General features: G+C 48.0%; 1 long non-coding RNA gene across 3 annotated transcripts in view; it reads left to right on the top strand.

Annotated features, from left to right (window-relative positions):
• Window positions 1-12973, top strand: part of LOC138690586 (uncharacterized) — a 166187-nt gene that overhangs the window by 61287 nt on the left and 91927 nt on the right. The window contains exon 5 of one of the 3 annotated variants that reach the window (XR_011329377.1): window positions 5863-9494. The exons of the other annotated variants lie outside the window; for them this stretch is intronic. This is a non-coding gene — a long non-coding RNA (uncharacterized lncRNA). Of the gene's footprint in view, window positions 1-5862; window positions 9495-12973 lie in introns of those variants that run through there. 3 annotated transcript variants of the gene reach the window in all.

Genomic DNA, 12973 nt, shown 5'->3' with positions numbered 1-12973 from the left:
CATGGGTGAGCTCTCTGTGCCTCCTTTCCTGCAGTGGGAATCCCTGCCCGAGCCTCTGCTTGGAGCTGCCTAGGACAGGGTGGTGACTCAGCAGAGTTGGTGCCCTGTGGGAAGAGGGGGACGTGGGAGGGCAGGACCCAAAGACAGAAGCTGCCCATGCAGGGTGGGGGAAGCACCCGCCTGGAGCCCCGAACAGGTTCACCTGCACTCCATGTTTAGTGTCTGTCTGTCTTCCAAGCCTTCTCTAGGACTGTCATTTAACCTGGCTTCTGTAAACTAGAGTGTGCAGATATTTCAGAATATGGAGACTCAGGCAAATCTTCCCTTTACTACACTGGTAGTCAAGACCGTATTAAAGAAGCAGCTACAGCTCTGTAGCAAAGACCTATGGGGAGACAGTGTTGGCCTTGCAACACTGGCTTTCAAAGTGTTCGGAAAAGCATTCAGAGGTGTGTACCCCAGAGAGAGCTGTCCTGAACGGCACAGGGCACTACTCCAGGCACTACTGCCTGGGCTGATAAAGCAAATTCCCGAGGGAGCTGGGACAGCCCGATCTGAAGCAAATCTGGGACAGGAATTCAGGACACATCTGCCACATTCAGACAAGAGACCAAACCCTCTGCTGCTGACACTGGCTGAACAGCGTTAGGGCTGGAGGGGAAGGTGGCAAGGAGGTTACTACCTGAACAAGGGCAGGGAGGGCACTGTGGCAGGTACTGTCTCTTCCGTCGCTACAGCACAAGTTCACCCACAGTGGAGAGTGAGCACATCCAGACTGCCCGGCTGCTTAGCATGGGCCACTGCGCCGGGACTTTGCAGGACCATTAAGGGGGACTGCAGAGAAAGTGTGGCAGGCTCAGCTAATGGTTAGGGCAGGTGACTGCAAATCAAGGACTCTGTCTCCTGCTGTCACACACATGTAGTGGACACGTCTGTTACTTATTTGAAAGGAGTATTCATGCTTTGTAATGCAGATGTATTCTCTCATGGAGATGATCTATAATGTATCAGAGGGGAACACGTTTAGAGAGGCATGACAGAGGTACAGTACTCTTCCTGCTGTCTCACACCTTTCCTTAACAAAGTGAGTTTCAGAGATTTACAGTCAAACAAAAGGTGGAGATGAGCCCTTTGTAAATGGTAACACTTAAAATTCCTGCTGCTTTGAAGCTGGAGGCTGAGGAGATGCTGCTTGCTGCAGCCATTGCCCTCCTGAGATCATGGGTTTAAATTCACCTCTGTTTATATCATCTGTTCCCTGTGTGCTGGTGTGACACTGTAAAATGTGCTCAGCTCCCAAGGTGCCTATGGACCAAATGAGTTCTTTTTCCAGCTCTTGCTGCTCATGTGCCGCTCATCCTTTTACAGTGTGTTGGGCAGCACCATCTGCAATCAGGTTGAGCTCCCCTATAGACCAGTACCTTTCCTTGAGAGAAACAGATGTTCCAAACCATTTCCACAAAAAAGGAAAATCTGGGTCATCTAGCCGTATTCTTACACCTCCTGCAGCATAAGCTGTGGGGGTCATTGGGGAAGTTATCAACAAGTTTTCAGAGAAAAGGAGCCTTTCCAGGGGGCAGACTCCCTTCCTGTGTGATGAAAGCACTGACTTCAGTAATGCCTCTTCCTGGCAACTCATTTGCATGGGGAACAGACTGCATGCTCTGAGGACTTTCATGTGTTTGTGCTGGAGCTAGCACTGGGGATGACACAACTAGGTCCTTAAGTCAAGTTAGGCTTGGGTCTGCCACTTTGCTGAGTGCCAGCCATTCCTCGGAAGGAGGAAGAAAAACGCGGGGAGCAGGCAGGAATGCAAGCTCCCAGGTGGCCCTTGCAGAAGTCTTGTCATCTGAGGACCAGAGCAGTGTGCTACACAAATAGTTTGTCCAACTCTAGGGTAAATGTTAAGCCTGGAGACAGATGTGGTTGTGGGTACCCAAGGAACTTCTCCAGAACTGCATTAAGCATCACCTGTGGGACTCCAGAGAGCCTGCAGAGGGGAGCTGGAGTGCCTCACAGACTGATTCTTGGCATGATTTTTAATGACAGTAGAGCAGAGGAGGCTCTTAAATCTGCTTATTGCCCCAGGGAAGTGTCTTGCACTTCTTGTGTTGGAAGACTGTTGCTCATGAGCACCAGGCTGCATCTACAGCAACAGGCTTCCTGGTTCTGAGAAAGAGAAGAAAGCCATATGCTCTCACTTGTGTACCTGTGGCAAGCAGAGAAAGGATATTTTATAGAATTAATTCTAATAGCACTTAGATGCTTTCTCCAGTGTCCATGACTCATTCAAAGAGCCAGTGAAACAATGGCACAAGCCCATATTCCAGGGCAATGCTGTGGGGTGTCTCATGCTGGCTGGGCTAGAGCTCTGACCCTTGTCCACAGGACCTCAGTCTTCTACATTAATTATGTTTCCCTGGACAAATCCAGTGAGATGTAGATGAACCTGAGATAAATATGGTTTCTATAGTCTTTGGCGCTTCCTTAGCAGAAGAAAGTTAACTGATATAGGTTATTAAATGTCTTACAGCTCTTATTTGGTCATGTTTATCCACAGGTGACCATCTATTTTCAATATGATTATACTGGAGGGAACTGGCAGGGTTTGCTGCAGCAAATTCCTCCAACTGCCCAAAGCCCAGTCTAGGGCTTGATGCTTAACATGCTGCTGCAGTACAGATATGTCCTTTAAGCATCAAGAAAGAGATGTGGATCGGGGTTTTTTTTTCTTCAAAAAAAATGACATTTTGAAGTAGGTTAAATCTACCACTTTTCCACATTTTCTCAGAGAGAGATTTTGTCTGGCTAGTGTACGTGCTTTCCATGAGAAATTATTTATGAGCTCCTCAGTCCCTTGTCTACTCTTCTTGATGTAACAATAGTAGATCTGGAGGAATGACCAAGGTTAGGTTTATAGTCTCACTTCAGATGTAGTGCCAAGTTATTCAGTGCTTCGTTTTGTTAGTGCCTGAACCAAAGGGCAATTTATCTCAGCAATGTCCTTCAGATTATACCTATATACCATTTTACCAATAAGGCATACACCTGCTGCTCCAATCCCAGAAGAAATCAGTGTTTCATTTCAGAGATGCCAATTCTTTGCTCTCCCTCCTTTTGCTATTCTTATGAAGACAAACTTTTTTAGGGGGCGTGGGAAGAAATACAGAAGGATTGTGGAAAAACCTTGTCTACTTCAGCTACTGCATCCTGTTCAATTATGAATAATAGACCAGCTCACTGTAGGGCATGGTTGTCAGGGTGTAAGTGATCAATATATATGAATGGGATAGGGCATATTCTTTGTTGGAGTCCCCTCCAAATAATTGGCCTAGACTTCTGCAGTCCTAGTGGGAAGGGTAAGATGTGACCATGTCATTACTGTCTTTGCTGGGCAAATGCAAAACTGTAGCTCAGCTCTTTGCTCACAGCCAGTTATCTATCCTGGCACGTGTATAATTATAATACATGCTTTATTGCTTGTCAATATTTTAACCTTTCTGACACATTATCCCCTAGGGCAACTGAGCAACCTTAATAATATAGCTGATAATTATCCTCCACATGAATAAAGTTATCACTAGGGTCCTGTATAAATCATATGTAAAAGATGACAGATTTCACTGGCTGGTGATCACAAAAATGGGAAGAGACACAGATTGTGACAGCTTAATGGGGAAGGTAATAAAACCAACAATAAAGTCATTTATAATATAAGCAGTGATTCTCAGTCCCTTCTATTTGTTTTCATGCTAATAGAAGATAAATGTCAGATTAGGAACAAGACCTGAAATTTCTATTAAAAATATTTGGAAAATGTCATTAAATATCAGCAATTCACAGCTCAAGTGGCAGCATGGGTCTTAATTACCTGTATGAGGTCCTTGGAAGCAAAGTGGGGGTAATAGTATTTGCTTTGCTGTTTCCTGGGGGGCTGTGAGGAGTAATGATTCTACAGTGCTGAGGGTATCAGGACACTGTGCTGTCTCTGCAGGCAGCAACTACCTCTCACTTCTGGAAGGAGCAAGATGTTGTGTGGTGCCTCAGCAAGAGGAAGCCTCCTGGCCACTGGCGGAGAGTGGGACAGAGACCCCGTCAGGGATCCTGAACTGGGTACATCATGACTGTTTTTGCAGGCTGCAGGTTTCACAAGGAACCCAAGCTGTCATTATAAACAAAAAAAAAGACTTCAGTGCAGGTGTGAAAAAGCCCTGCAGCAGTAATGGAGTGGTGAGAAAGGGGAGGGTGCATTGTAGTGTATATCAAGGTATAATGAAGGACTGGTGTTTGCATCTTTAAGTTATATGTCAGTATTGCTGGTTAGTCATCTGGAATGTACGCTGTGAAAATGCATGCGTGCAGCCCTTAACACTTATGCTTTGCACTAACAAAAGGTTTGGGAGTGCAAGTGAGCAGTGGTGGGAATGTGGAGTGAGCAGAAGTGTCCCAGGAAATGGCTGAGACTCCCTGTGTGAGACCAGGGTAACAGCAGAAAGAGTGGTGGAGCAGGAGGCTGCTGCCCCAGCTCTCCTGGGGAAAAGCCTGGGTGGTCTGGGGACGGTGTGGGGCAGGAGGTGCCACGGGCACTGCCCTGTGCCGTGCAGGTGCTGGGGAGCTGGAGCAGATTGGGACTGGTGTGGTGCTCCCCAGCAGAAAAGCATGGGTGCTGCCTGGGCATCGCCCCCTGTGCCCCAGCTGCCAGTGAAGCCAATGCTGCTGTGGCTGGAAAAGCAGGAATGGCTCTTCCCAGCAAACAGCCTGGCCTGAGCTGTCCTGGCTCTGAATGGTCTCTTGGTAGAGGAATTAATCTGAGGATGTCTCTAGGATGTAGGCTGGGGAAGGGGTGGGGAAGGGAGAGTGATAGAAATTGTATTTGTGCCTTGCTTAACATTCGTGGTGCGTTCTCTCACTTCCATTTCTTCTAAACAAGCAGTTTGAGGTCTGAGCCCTGGTGCCTCTAATCTAGTGAGCACCTTATTGATCAAGTCTTGCCATTTGATCCCCTGAGCTGCCTAGTGTTACACAAAAGGGGTAAATTGCTCCTTATACTTTAAAACAATCAGAATGTTTTTAGTGCATGTAGACCCGTATGATAAATACAGAGGCACAGCTGGGATGAGAATAGCAAAAAGCAGAGGGATAATTAACAGCTGGAACACCACAAACCAGTTCCCTAGCCCAAGCCCTGGAGAAACACGATACATTCATCATGTTGCTCTCTGGGCTGATGCTACAACGCTGGGGTGTGAGGTATTGAATCACAGTCTCTAGAAAATATTGTTTGGGGAATGTTGAGGAGAGCTGGTAAACAATGTGCTGGAAGGTGACAGATATGTTTGCAGCTTCATATAGTGCTTTCACAATAAAAAGAGCCATCCGGGGTTTTCCCATCACTGCCCTGCCTGTCAGAACTGGCAGGCAGTAGGCTGTCTGCCAGGCCTTGGTGGGGAAGTCAAACTCAGCAGCCAGTGGGCTTGCTTAGTTCTGATGACTGTTTTCTTTAAACGATTATTTTATTACTAAGCGCAACACTAACAATGGCTGATGAATCTCAAGCTTAATGAAGCACCATCTGTGATTCAGCTGTTGTAGAAAACAACATATAGAGAGCTCTTAACAGTGGCTTTGGACATAGTCTCTCCTGACACCCTTTCTGGGCTCTCCTGTCCTTGGTGTGGTATCACAGAGGATGCCACAGAGGCTCCTAGCTCAGAGCCACTATACACATCATCTGTGCATAGCTGGCAATCTCCCATGTGCTTGCAGCAGGAGCTGCACCACAGCCACACAAAGGTGGGGATGGTGAAGGCAGCCGGGATCTGCATTGTAAAATGCTTTCCTTTCTGTCTTCCTTCTTCACAGGGAATCATTCAGAAGACTTTGATCTAGGATGACACTTCACTCCTACAAACCTGCCAGCAAGTCATGGCAGTCTCCGCCTGAGTCAAGCTTATGGCTTGCTCTGGTGCTGCCTACCTCTTGAGCATCCTGCGTAACCTCGTCAGTGGCCTGTGATGCAGTGCCCACCCATGAGTCAAGCAGTAAAGCACACATCAAGGTAAAGAAGGGTGAATTCTAGGTTCTCTCTCAAATGCTACATTCCTCTGGCAGCAGAAAATAAGCGCTTGCTTACTTCATTAATTAAATGGGTGACTCCCACAGCCACTGTAATGAGTGGTGTCTGTACACAGGGGGTGAACAGGATATTAATGGTCAGATTTTCTCTGTGTGTTGATGAAAGGGGGAGTTTTAAGGTGGTCCGCTACCTGTTAAAAAACCCTACGAGAATCTCAAAGAGAGAAAAAGACACACCAGAGCTGTTTAAGTGGGAAAATCTACAAAGAGCAGTATGTTTCTTCTAGAGGGATTTTCCTGCACATATAGTGAACACTCCCAGCCGTACTTGAGCATATGATGCCCACCTGGATGGCTGGTGAAGATACATCAGATGCTTTCTGTAGAAGATGTGGGATTTAAGGTTATTTCATCCTTGCTTATCCCCCGTGCCACCTCCAAGGGGGATGGGTTGTAACTGGTATGGCATTACAAATACTGCTCCAGAAATCTTGACTGCATGAGAGGCCCTGAACCAGAGAGCTCTGAGCCACCTGCTCCTGGTTGGAGCCTTCCTGGCTGGTGGGGGAGCTGAATGAATGCTCTGTACGCAGGCTCCTGAAGAGCAACGAGGTTGCCTCTGCCTGCTGAGGAAGGCCGAGCTCATCCAGCAGACTCTGTCGAAAGCAGAGCAGCTGCGTGGTGCTTTCTGTGCAAAGCTGTGGATGCAGAGACTACTGGCTGGTGCATCTTTCGTAAGCACAGCTGAGCTGGAAGGAAGCAGCATGCCCAGAGCTGAGAAAACGAATGTGTCCTACTTCCCTACAGCCCAGTCCTTTCCCACCCTGGACTGCTGCTCCGCTTAGAGCTCCCAGGGTCCCCGTGGCATCAGGAGCAGCATAGTGTGGGTCCACCTGCCCAAGCTGGACTGCTGCCGGAGGAGAGCAAACTGTATTCAAGAGCCAGCCACCCCTGCCACACGTGGTGCCTGAGCAGAGGACAGCTGGAGCAGCTTCAGAGCGGCTGCAGCAGGGCATCTGCTTCCCTTCCAGCATGGAGCTGGCTAAGCCAAGAGCTTTTATGGGCTCTGTTCCTGCTCTAGAGTAGTACTGTGGTTACAGGACGAACATAAAATCACAGAATCACTGTCAAAACCTAAAGTAAAGAATTCAGCTCATAAAAAATGTGTCACTCGAACAAACAGAAGAAGAGTTATGACTTTCCATTCTCCCTTCCTGGAGCCAAGGGGAGAGTGTGCCACTACAGCACACGCCTGAGGAGCTGATAGCGGCCAAAGCGGAGCATTTCACTGCCCCTGGAGAGGCCCTTTCAGAGTTATTAGTCATAAGTTTCTATTTAATGTACTGATTAGGGCCAAGACTTGTAGACAGCCACTGACTGTGCATGTGAATCGACTTAAGCATTATTATGTACGACCATCATCAGCTTTTCTACCCAGGAAGATTGATACACAGAATGAATCTTCTCAAGCTGTTTCTGAAAAGATTCACGACACTGCGGTGAAAGTGGCTTCCAATGGGAACCTCTGTGTACTGATGTCAGCATATATTTTATTCCCCTCGACTACAAGGGCTAGTTAGGTTATGAGCCTCCCACTGAAATGGACTGCATACAATTGCCAGATAATTGGTTCTTTTCCTTGTAGGCTGATGAAGTTGTGATTCACTCCTGACTCCCCCAAGAGCAGCAGTCACAGCACCATGGGTTGCTTATCTCTCATCCAGCTGCGCTTGCTTGCTTTGCTTTCCACCTGGCATGGGCAGAAGGGAAGCCCCAAGAACAGAGGGCAGGGAGCAGCTGCTGAACATGGTTTTAATCCTGGGATTGCTGCATGAGCAAGCAGTGGGACTGCAGGACTGCACAGGTTCATAGGGTGCTGGTCCAGGCAAGCAGCCTGGGGATGATGTAGCAGATTCAGCTGCCGAGTGATGCTGAAAAGGGGCTGCTGTGAGCATCAGTTCTTGGCAGGTGCTGCAGCCCAGCTGTCCTGCATTTGTCCCCGGGACCACATAGTAGTTTTCTGCTGTGGCATGTCACAGCTGCTGATCATGCTGCCACTGCTCAGGGCAGAGGACATGTGGACCCCTTCAAATCTTGTGCTGATTGTATCCAGCTGTGGTGAAGGCTCAGGAGGCCTTGGGAAATAGTGTGTCTCTGCCCCTCGCTCACCTCCCTGTCTGGTTTGATCTTACCAAGGGGCTGTGACTGATCCTGACAATCTCCCCAACTCCCAACCAAGCAGACACATAGAGAAGCACAGGATGACTCTCTTCCTCCTTTGGCCTTGTCCTTCTTCGGACACTGAACCTCACCCCAACACAGCTCCTCCTCTGCTAGACCTACTTGATTCTGCAAACATGCGGCTCTCCTCTGTGCTGGCATTTTACAGTGGGACTGAGCAGTGTTGCTGCTTGGAGCAACCCTGCTTCTTGCTCCCCCACTCCTTCTTGCAGGCTTGTACAGTATCTTTGCCCTGTGTAAGTGGAGTCTGGGGGTGAAGTGGGGCAGGGTGGTGGGGATGCTACTGCTTGGAAGACTGCGCATGACAGGGAGCAAAGCTCTCTGTGAATGCTGCCACCCTGCACTGCTGTTTGACAATGTCAGCACCTTTTTTGTCATCTGTTTACACTTGCTGGTTAAAATGTCCTCTTAGGTCTTCCTCTAGGAACCAAGTTTTCTCTAAAATCTGTTTACTTATCCTGTGTCCTGTGTGCTTTTCCCTGCTATGGGGAGAGCAATGCTGAGATGCTCTGGAGGTCTGTGGCACTAGTACCCTGCTAGCTGGTGCTTCCCAGCCAGAGCTGCAGCCAGCCACATTCTGTTGCCTTTCTCCTTTTTCAATCTCTTGCTCTAAGTAGGATAGTATGACAAATAAGGGTTCTTGTCCCAGCCCCCCCTCACCCCACTTGCTCCCTTCTGCAGAGTTCCCATGCCCTAGTTCCCCAGGGATGGATGTGGATGCAGCTATTGGAAGAGTTGGGGCACCTGGGTGCTTGTCTGCCTGGCTTGCCTGCTGGTCTGAGAGCAACGCTGCTGTCACTTGTGGGACAGAGTCAAGATGCAAATGAATACTTATTATTCTTCAGAATAAGTCCGTGGTTTGCAAGTACAAGCATAGGTAAATGTTTCATGAACATATTAAAGTTTTGGGTTTTTTCCTCCTAGACACATAAAATCTTCTAATAAATGCAAATTTAAAAAATGGTTATTAATTGGTGTTAAAATGCCAATGCAAACCATCAGAATTCCAATTACCAGTGACCATGGGCAGTGTTTGTTTGCTGTATCAGTCAGAATAAGTATCTTTTCAGGTAAACAGAAACAGGTTGCTGAATGCCTGATTTTTGTCCCTTTGAGTAGCTGTATTTAAATCAGCTTTTCAGAAATCTTTCTTCTATTACAGCAACTTGAGAGAATCCATCTTTAATAGATGATAATGAAAATTTAAATGTTATGTATATTAAGCAGTCTGCTAGATCTGTTTGTTAATGTAACTATAAATGATTGCTAGATACATGGGCAAGGTACTTAGCTTGCTTACTGGCATGAGGTCCTCTGTTAGGTACAAAACAGGCAAAGGGAATTGTCGTGGTTTAACCCCAGCCAGCAACTAAGCACCACGCAGCTGCTCACTCACTCCCCCCCCATCCAGTGGGATGGGGGAGAAAATCAGGAAAATAAGTAAAACTCCTGGGTTGAGATAAGAATGATTTAATAGAACAGAAAAGAAGAAACTAATAATGATAATGATAACACTAATAAAATGACAACAGTAGTAATAAAAGGATTGAAATGTACAAATGATGCGCAGGGCAATTGCTCACCACCCACTGACCGACACCCAGCCAGTCCCCGAGCAGCGATTCCCTGCCCCCACTCCCCAGTTCCTAAACTAGATGGGATGTCACATGGTATGGAATACCCTGTTGGCCAGTTTGGGTCAGGTGCCCTGGCTGGGCATGAGAAGCTGAAAAATCCTTGACTATAGTCTAAACACTACTGAGCAACAACTGAAAACATCAGTGTTATCAACATTCTTCACATACTGAACTCAAAACATAGCACTGTACCAGCTACTAGGAAGACAGTTAACTACATCCCAGCTGAAACCAGGACAGGAATGAAGTCGCAGGAGATCCATGTGAATGAAATCACCTTAAATTGTAACACCGTTGTGGTAACTTCTCTCATGGTACTCTGGCAGGGCATGTGCATGTTTGCTGCAGTGATCACCACCTGGGAGCCCCCATCAAGGCTGGCAAGTCCCTCTGAGGGTTCCCAGCAGCTGAAAGTGCATAGGCTGTAAATAGCCATTTTCTGGCCATCATGTCTCCTCACCTACACAATCCCCCTTGTCCCCAGTTTTTGGCAATTGACCCTAGATCTGCAGCCCTGCCCACAAGTTTTGCATGATGGTGGGGGAGTCTGTGTTGGTTTCACCTGCAGCTTGTGAGCTCTGCTCTGTAGGGGCGGGCAACACTGATTTATGCCACTGCAATCTGGCCCTCCAGTTACTGTGGTGACGAGACCCTTGAGTTAATTGGGGCAAGATCAGCCAGTTGCAAAGAAATGCCTGTCTGCACGGAGAACTGCAAAACCCAGATATGAACTCCTGCCAGCCTGCCACGTGGGCTGCAGCAGTCCGAAGCCTCCAGTGCTGCATGTCTCCAACAGTGGCAGTGACTGGACTGGGAAGAATGCCGGTAATGTGGCCCCAGTGCCTGCCTGTGTGCTGACTTGGTACCCTGTGCTGCTTCATGTTGGGGGTGCAACAGTGCAGGGTCCCTTGACTGTCCTGGGCTTAGCTCACCAGCATAGCACTGGGGCTGCTCACCAGTGGCGTAGCTTCTGTGATTAGCTCCTTCCTCACTGTGTTCCTTGGGTAGCTGGCCTGGGCTGGACTGCCCATGGAGTGTGGGGCTGTCCCTGCTCACAGGGAAGCACCCCCAGCACTGCATGTGCTTCTAGCAGGACCTGGCTCACTGGAGAAAAATCCCTGCAGCCCACTGGGGAGTTCAGCTGCATGCATGCTTTGGCTCTAAGTTCCTAAGTGGTGCGTGCCCTTATGTTCTGTGCAATTTAAAAATGCATTTCACCAAGAAATGCCAGAAGTAAATAAGAAAACACAGGTAAGCTTAAGAACAAGGCTGCTGTCCATACACCCATGAGCACCTGGTACAGTCCAGGCCTTGGGCCATGCTTTGTCCTGCTCATGAGGAGCACAGCAGGCCCAGACAGCATTGCAGTGTTTTGCTTCAGGGGAACAGGGAAGAAGCTAAGGTTTTTAATGGTTTCCATTTTTCTAACTAATTAATTTGCAAGAGACATAGACATGAAGCTGAATTAATCAAGACTGCACAGAAAAGCAATATTAAAAAAGCAACTTGGATGAGGCCAGGATTTCCTTCTTTGGCCCATGATGGCTTCACTGGTGAGCCAGACACCCCATGCTGGATGCACAGCTCTTCCTGCAAAGCTGGGAGTGTTTCATGTGCATCTGAGGTGATTTTTGATCACTTATATGATGGTTATGACAGGTGGTCCCTTCAGACTAAGGCCAGTATAGAGAGGGGCTGCTGCTCCACTGTCCAGAGATGTGCCCAGACCTGCCTGTGACACCGCGTGCTCAGGGTACCGTGCTCAGGTTGGGTTGCCTGGGGCAGGCAGCTTGTGGTCATGGCCTCCAGCAGCCCCCTGCCTCGCTCCCCTAGCCACAAGTGTTTGAGTGGCTGCCTGCTTCTCATGAGGTCTCAAGCTCTGCTGGCTTACCATGGCTGTGTTGCATGTGGAGGTCCTCAGCTTTACAATGGGATACTTGCAGTGTTCCCAGAGGACTGGTTTTGGAAGGGCCAAGCGGCTGGGACAGGATGGCACAGCATGGTGATGTGGCTGGCTGGCACCCCAGTCTATAACCTGCAGAGAGGGCCAGCCCTCCTGGACATGCTTTGGGAGGAAGGGGCATGCATGCTGCCAGTCTTCAGGCAGAAAGGCGACAACAGGACTATTAAAACATTTTCCCATTGAATGGAGATGTAAAACATTGTGTAAGTGTTTATGGAGTAGATTAGATGCTTGGTTTAGCAGCTTACAGAGGTCAAGTTTGTGGTGCTCAGGGGCTTGCTCCCCACCCCATACTTTTTTCCAAGGAGAGAGAAGCCCTTCATCATGGAAAACCCTGCTCAGAAAGAAGCAGCAACAGTTCAGTGCCTCGTGCCGTGCAGCAGCTGGTGGGGGATGACCTCGTCTGCAGTGGAACAGTCTGAGACACATGAGAAGGTGATTCAGTGATCCAGGCTGGTGCAGACCATCTGAAAACATTTGAATTGCAAGACACATACCCTGCTTCCTTGGCTGGCTATCCATCTCCTGGAGTGTCAGTCTGAGAAGCGATGCATGGTGAGGGTCACCATAACAAAGCCAGTGCATCCAGCAATGGATAAATATGTGCAGCAGAGACTTCAGCTAGGAGTTTGTGTATGTAGTTCTCCTTGTGGAAGTGGCAGCTGAGAGCAACGTGGAGTGTTATTCACTACTGACAAATGTAGAGCAAGGCACACTGGAACGAACAATCTGAATTATTCATGTATCTTACAGGTTCTGAATTAAGTGCAGCATTGTTGCAGGCAGGCCAAGGAAACTCTCTGTTCAATGTGTACCACTAGTCAAAATATAAAACATTATGTAAGAATTCACAGGAAATGTGATAAGAAACAATATTCGGTGCATCACACCTTCATGTAAATGGTTCTTCTGCTATTGCTTTGCATACTGCCTGAGTCCTTGATCATTTCTCTCTCCAAAAGGCACTGCAGTTAGAGCGAAGAGGGAGAGATGGACATCAAAACTGATGCAAGATAAATGTGTTTTGGCTGACTTAGGCAGGGACAAGTATAAAAGG

Source organism: Haliaeetus albicilla, chromosome 22, assembly GCF_947461875.1.
Source record: "Haliaeetus albicilla chromosome 22, bHalAlb1.1, whole genome shotgun sequence".
Taxonomy (NCBI): Eukaryota; Metazoa; Chordata; class Aves; order Accipitriformes; family Accipitridae; genus Haliaeetus; species Haliaeetus albicilla.
The sequence above is the reverse complement of the archived record's forward strand: the minus strand, read 5'-3'. Positions and strand labels throughout refer to the sequence as shown.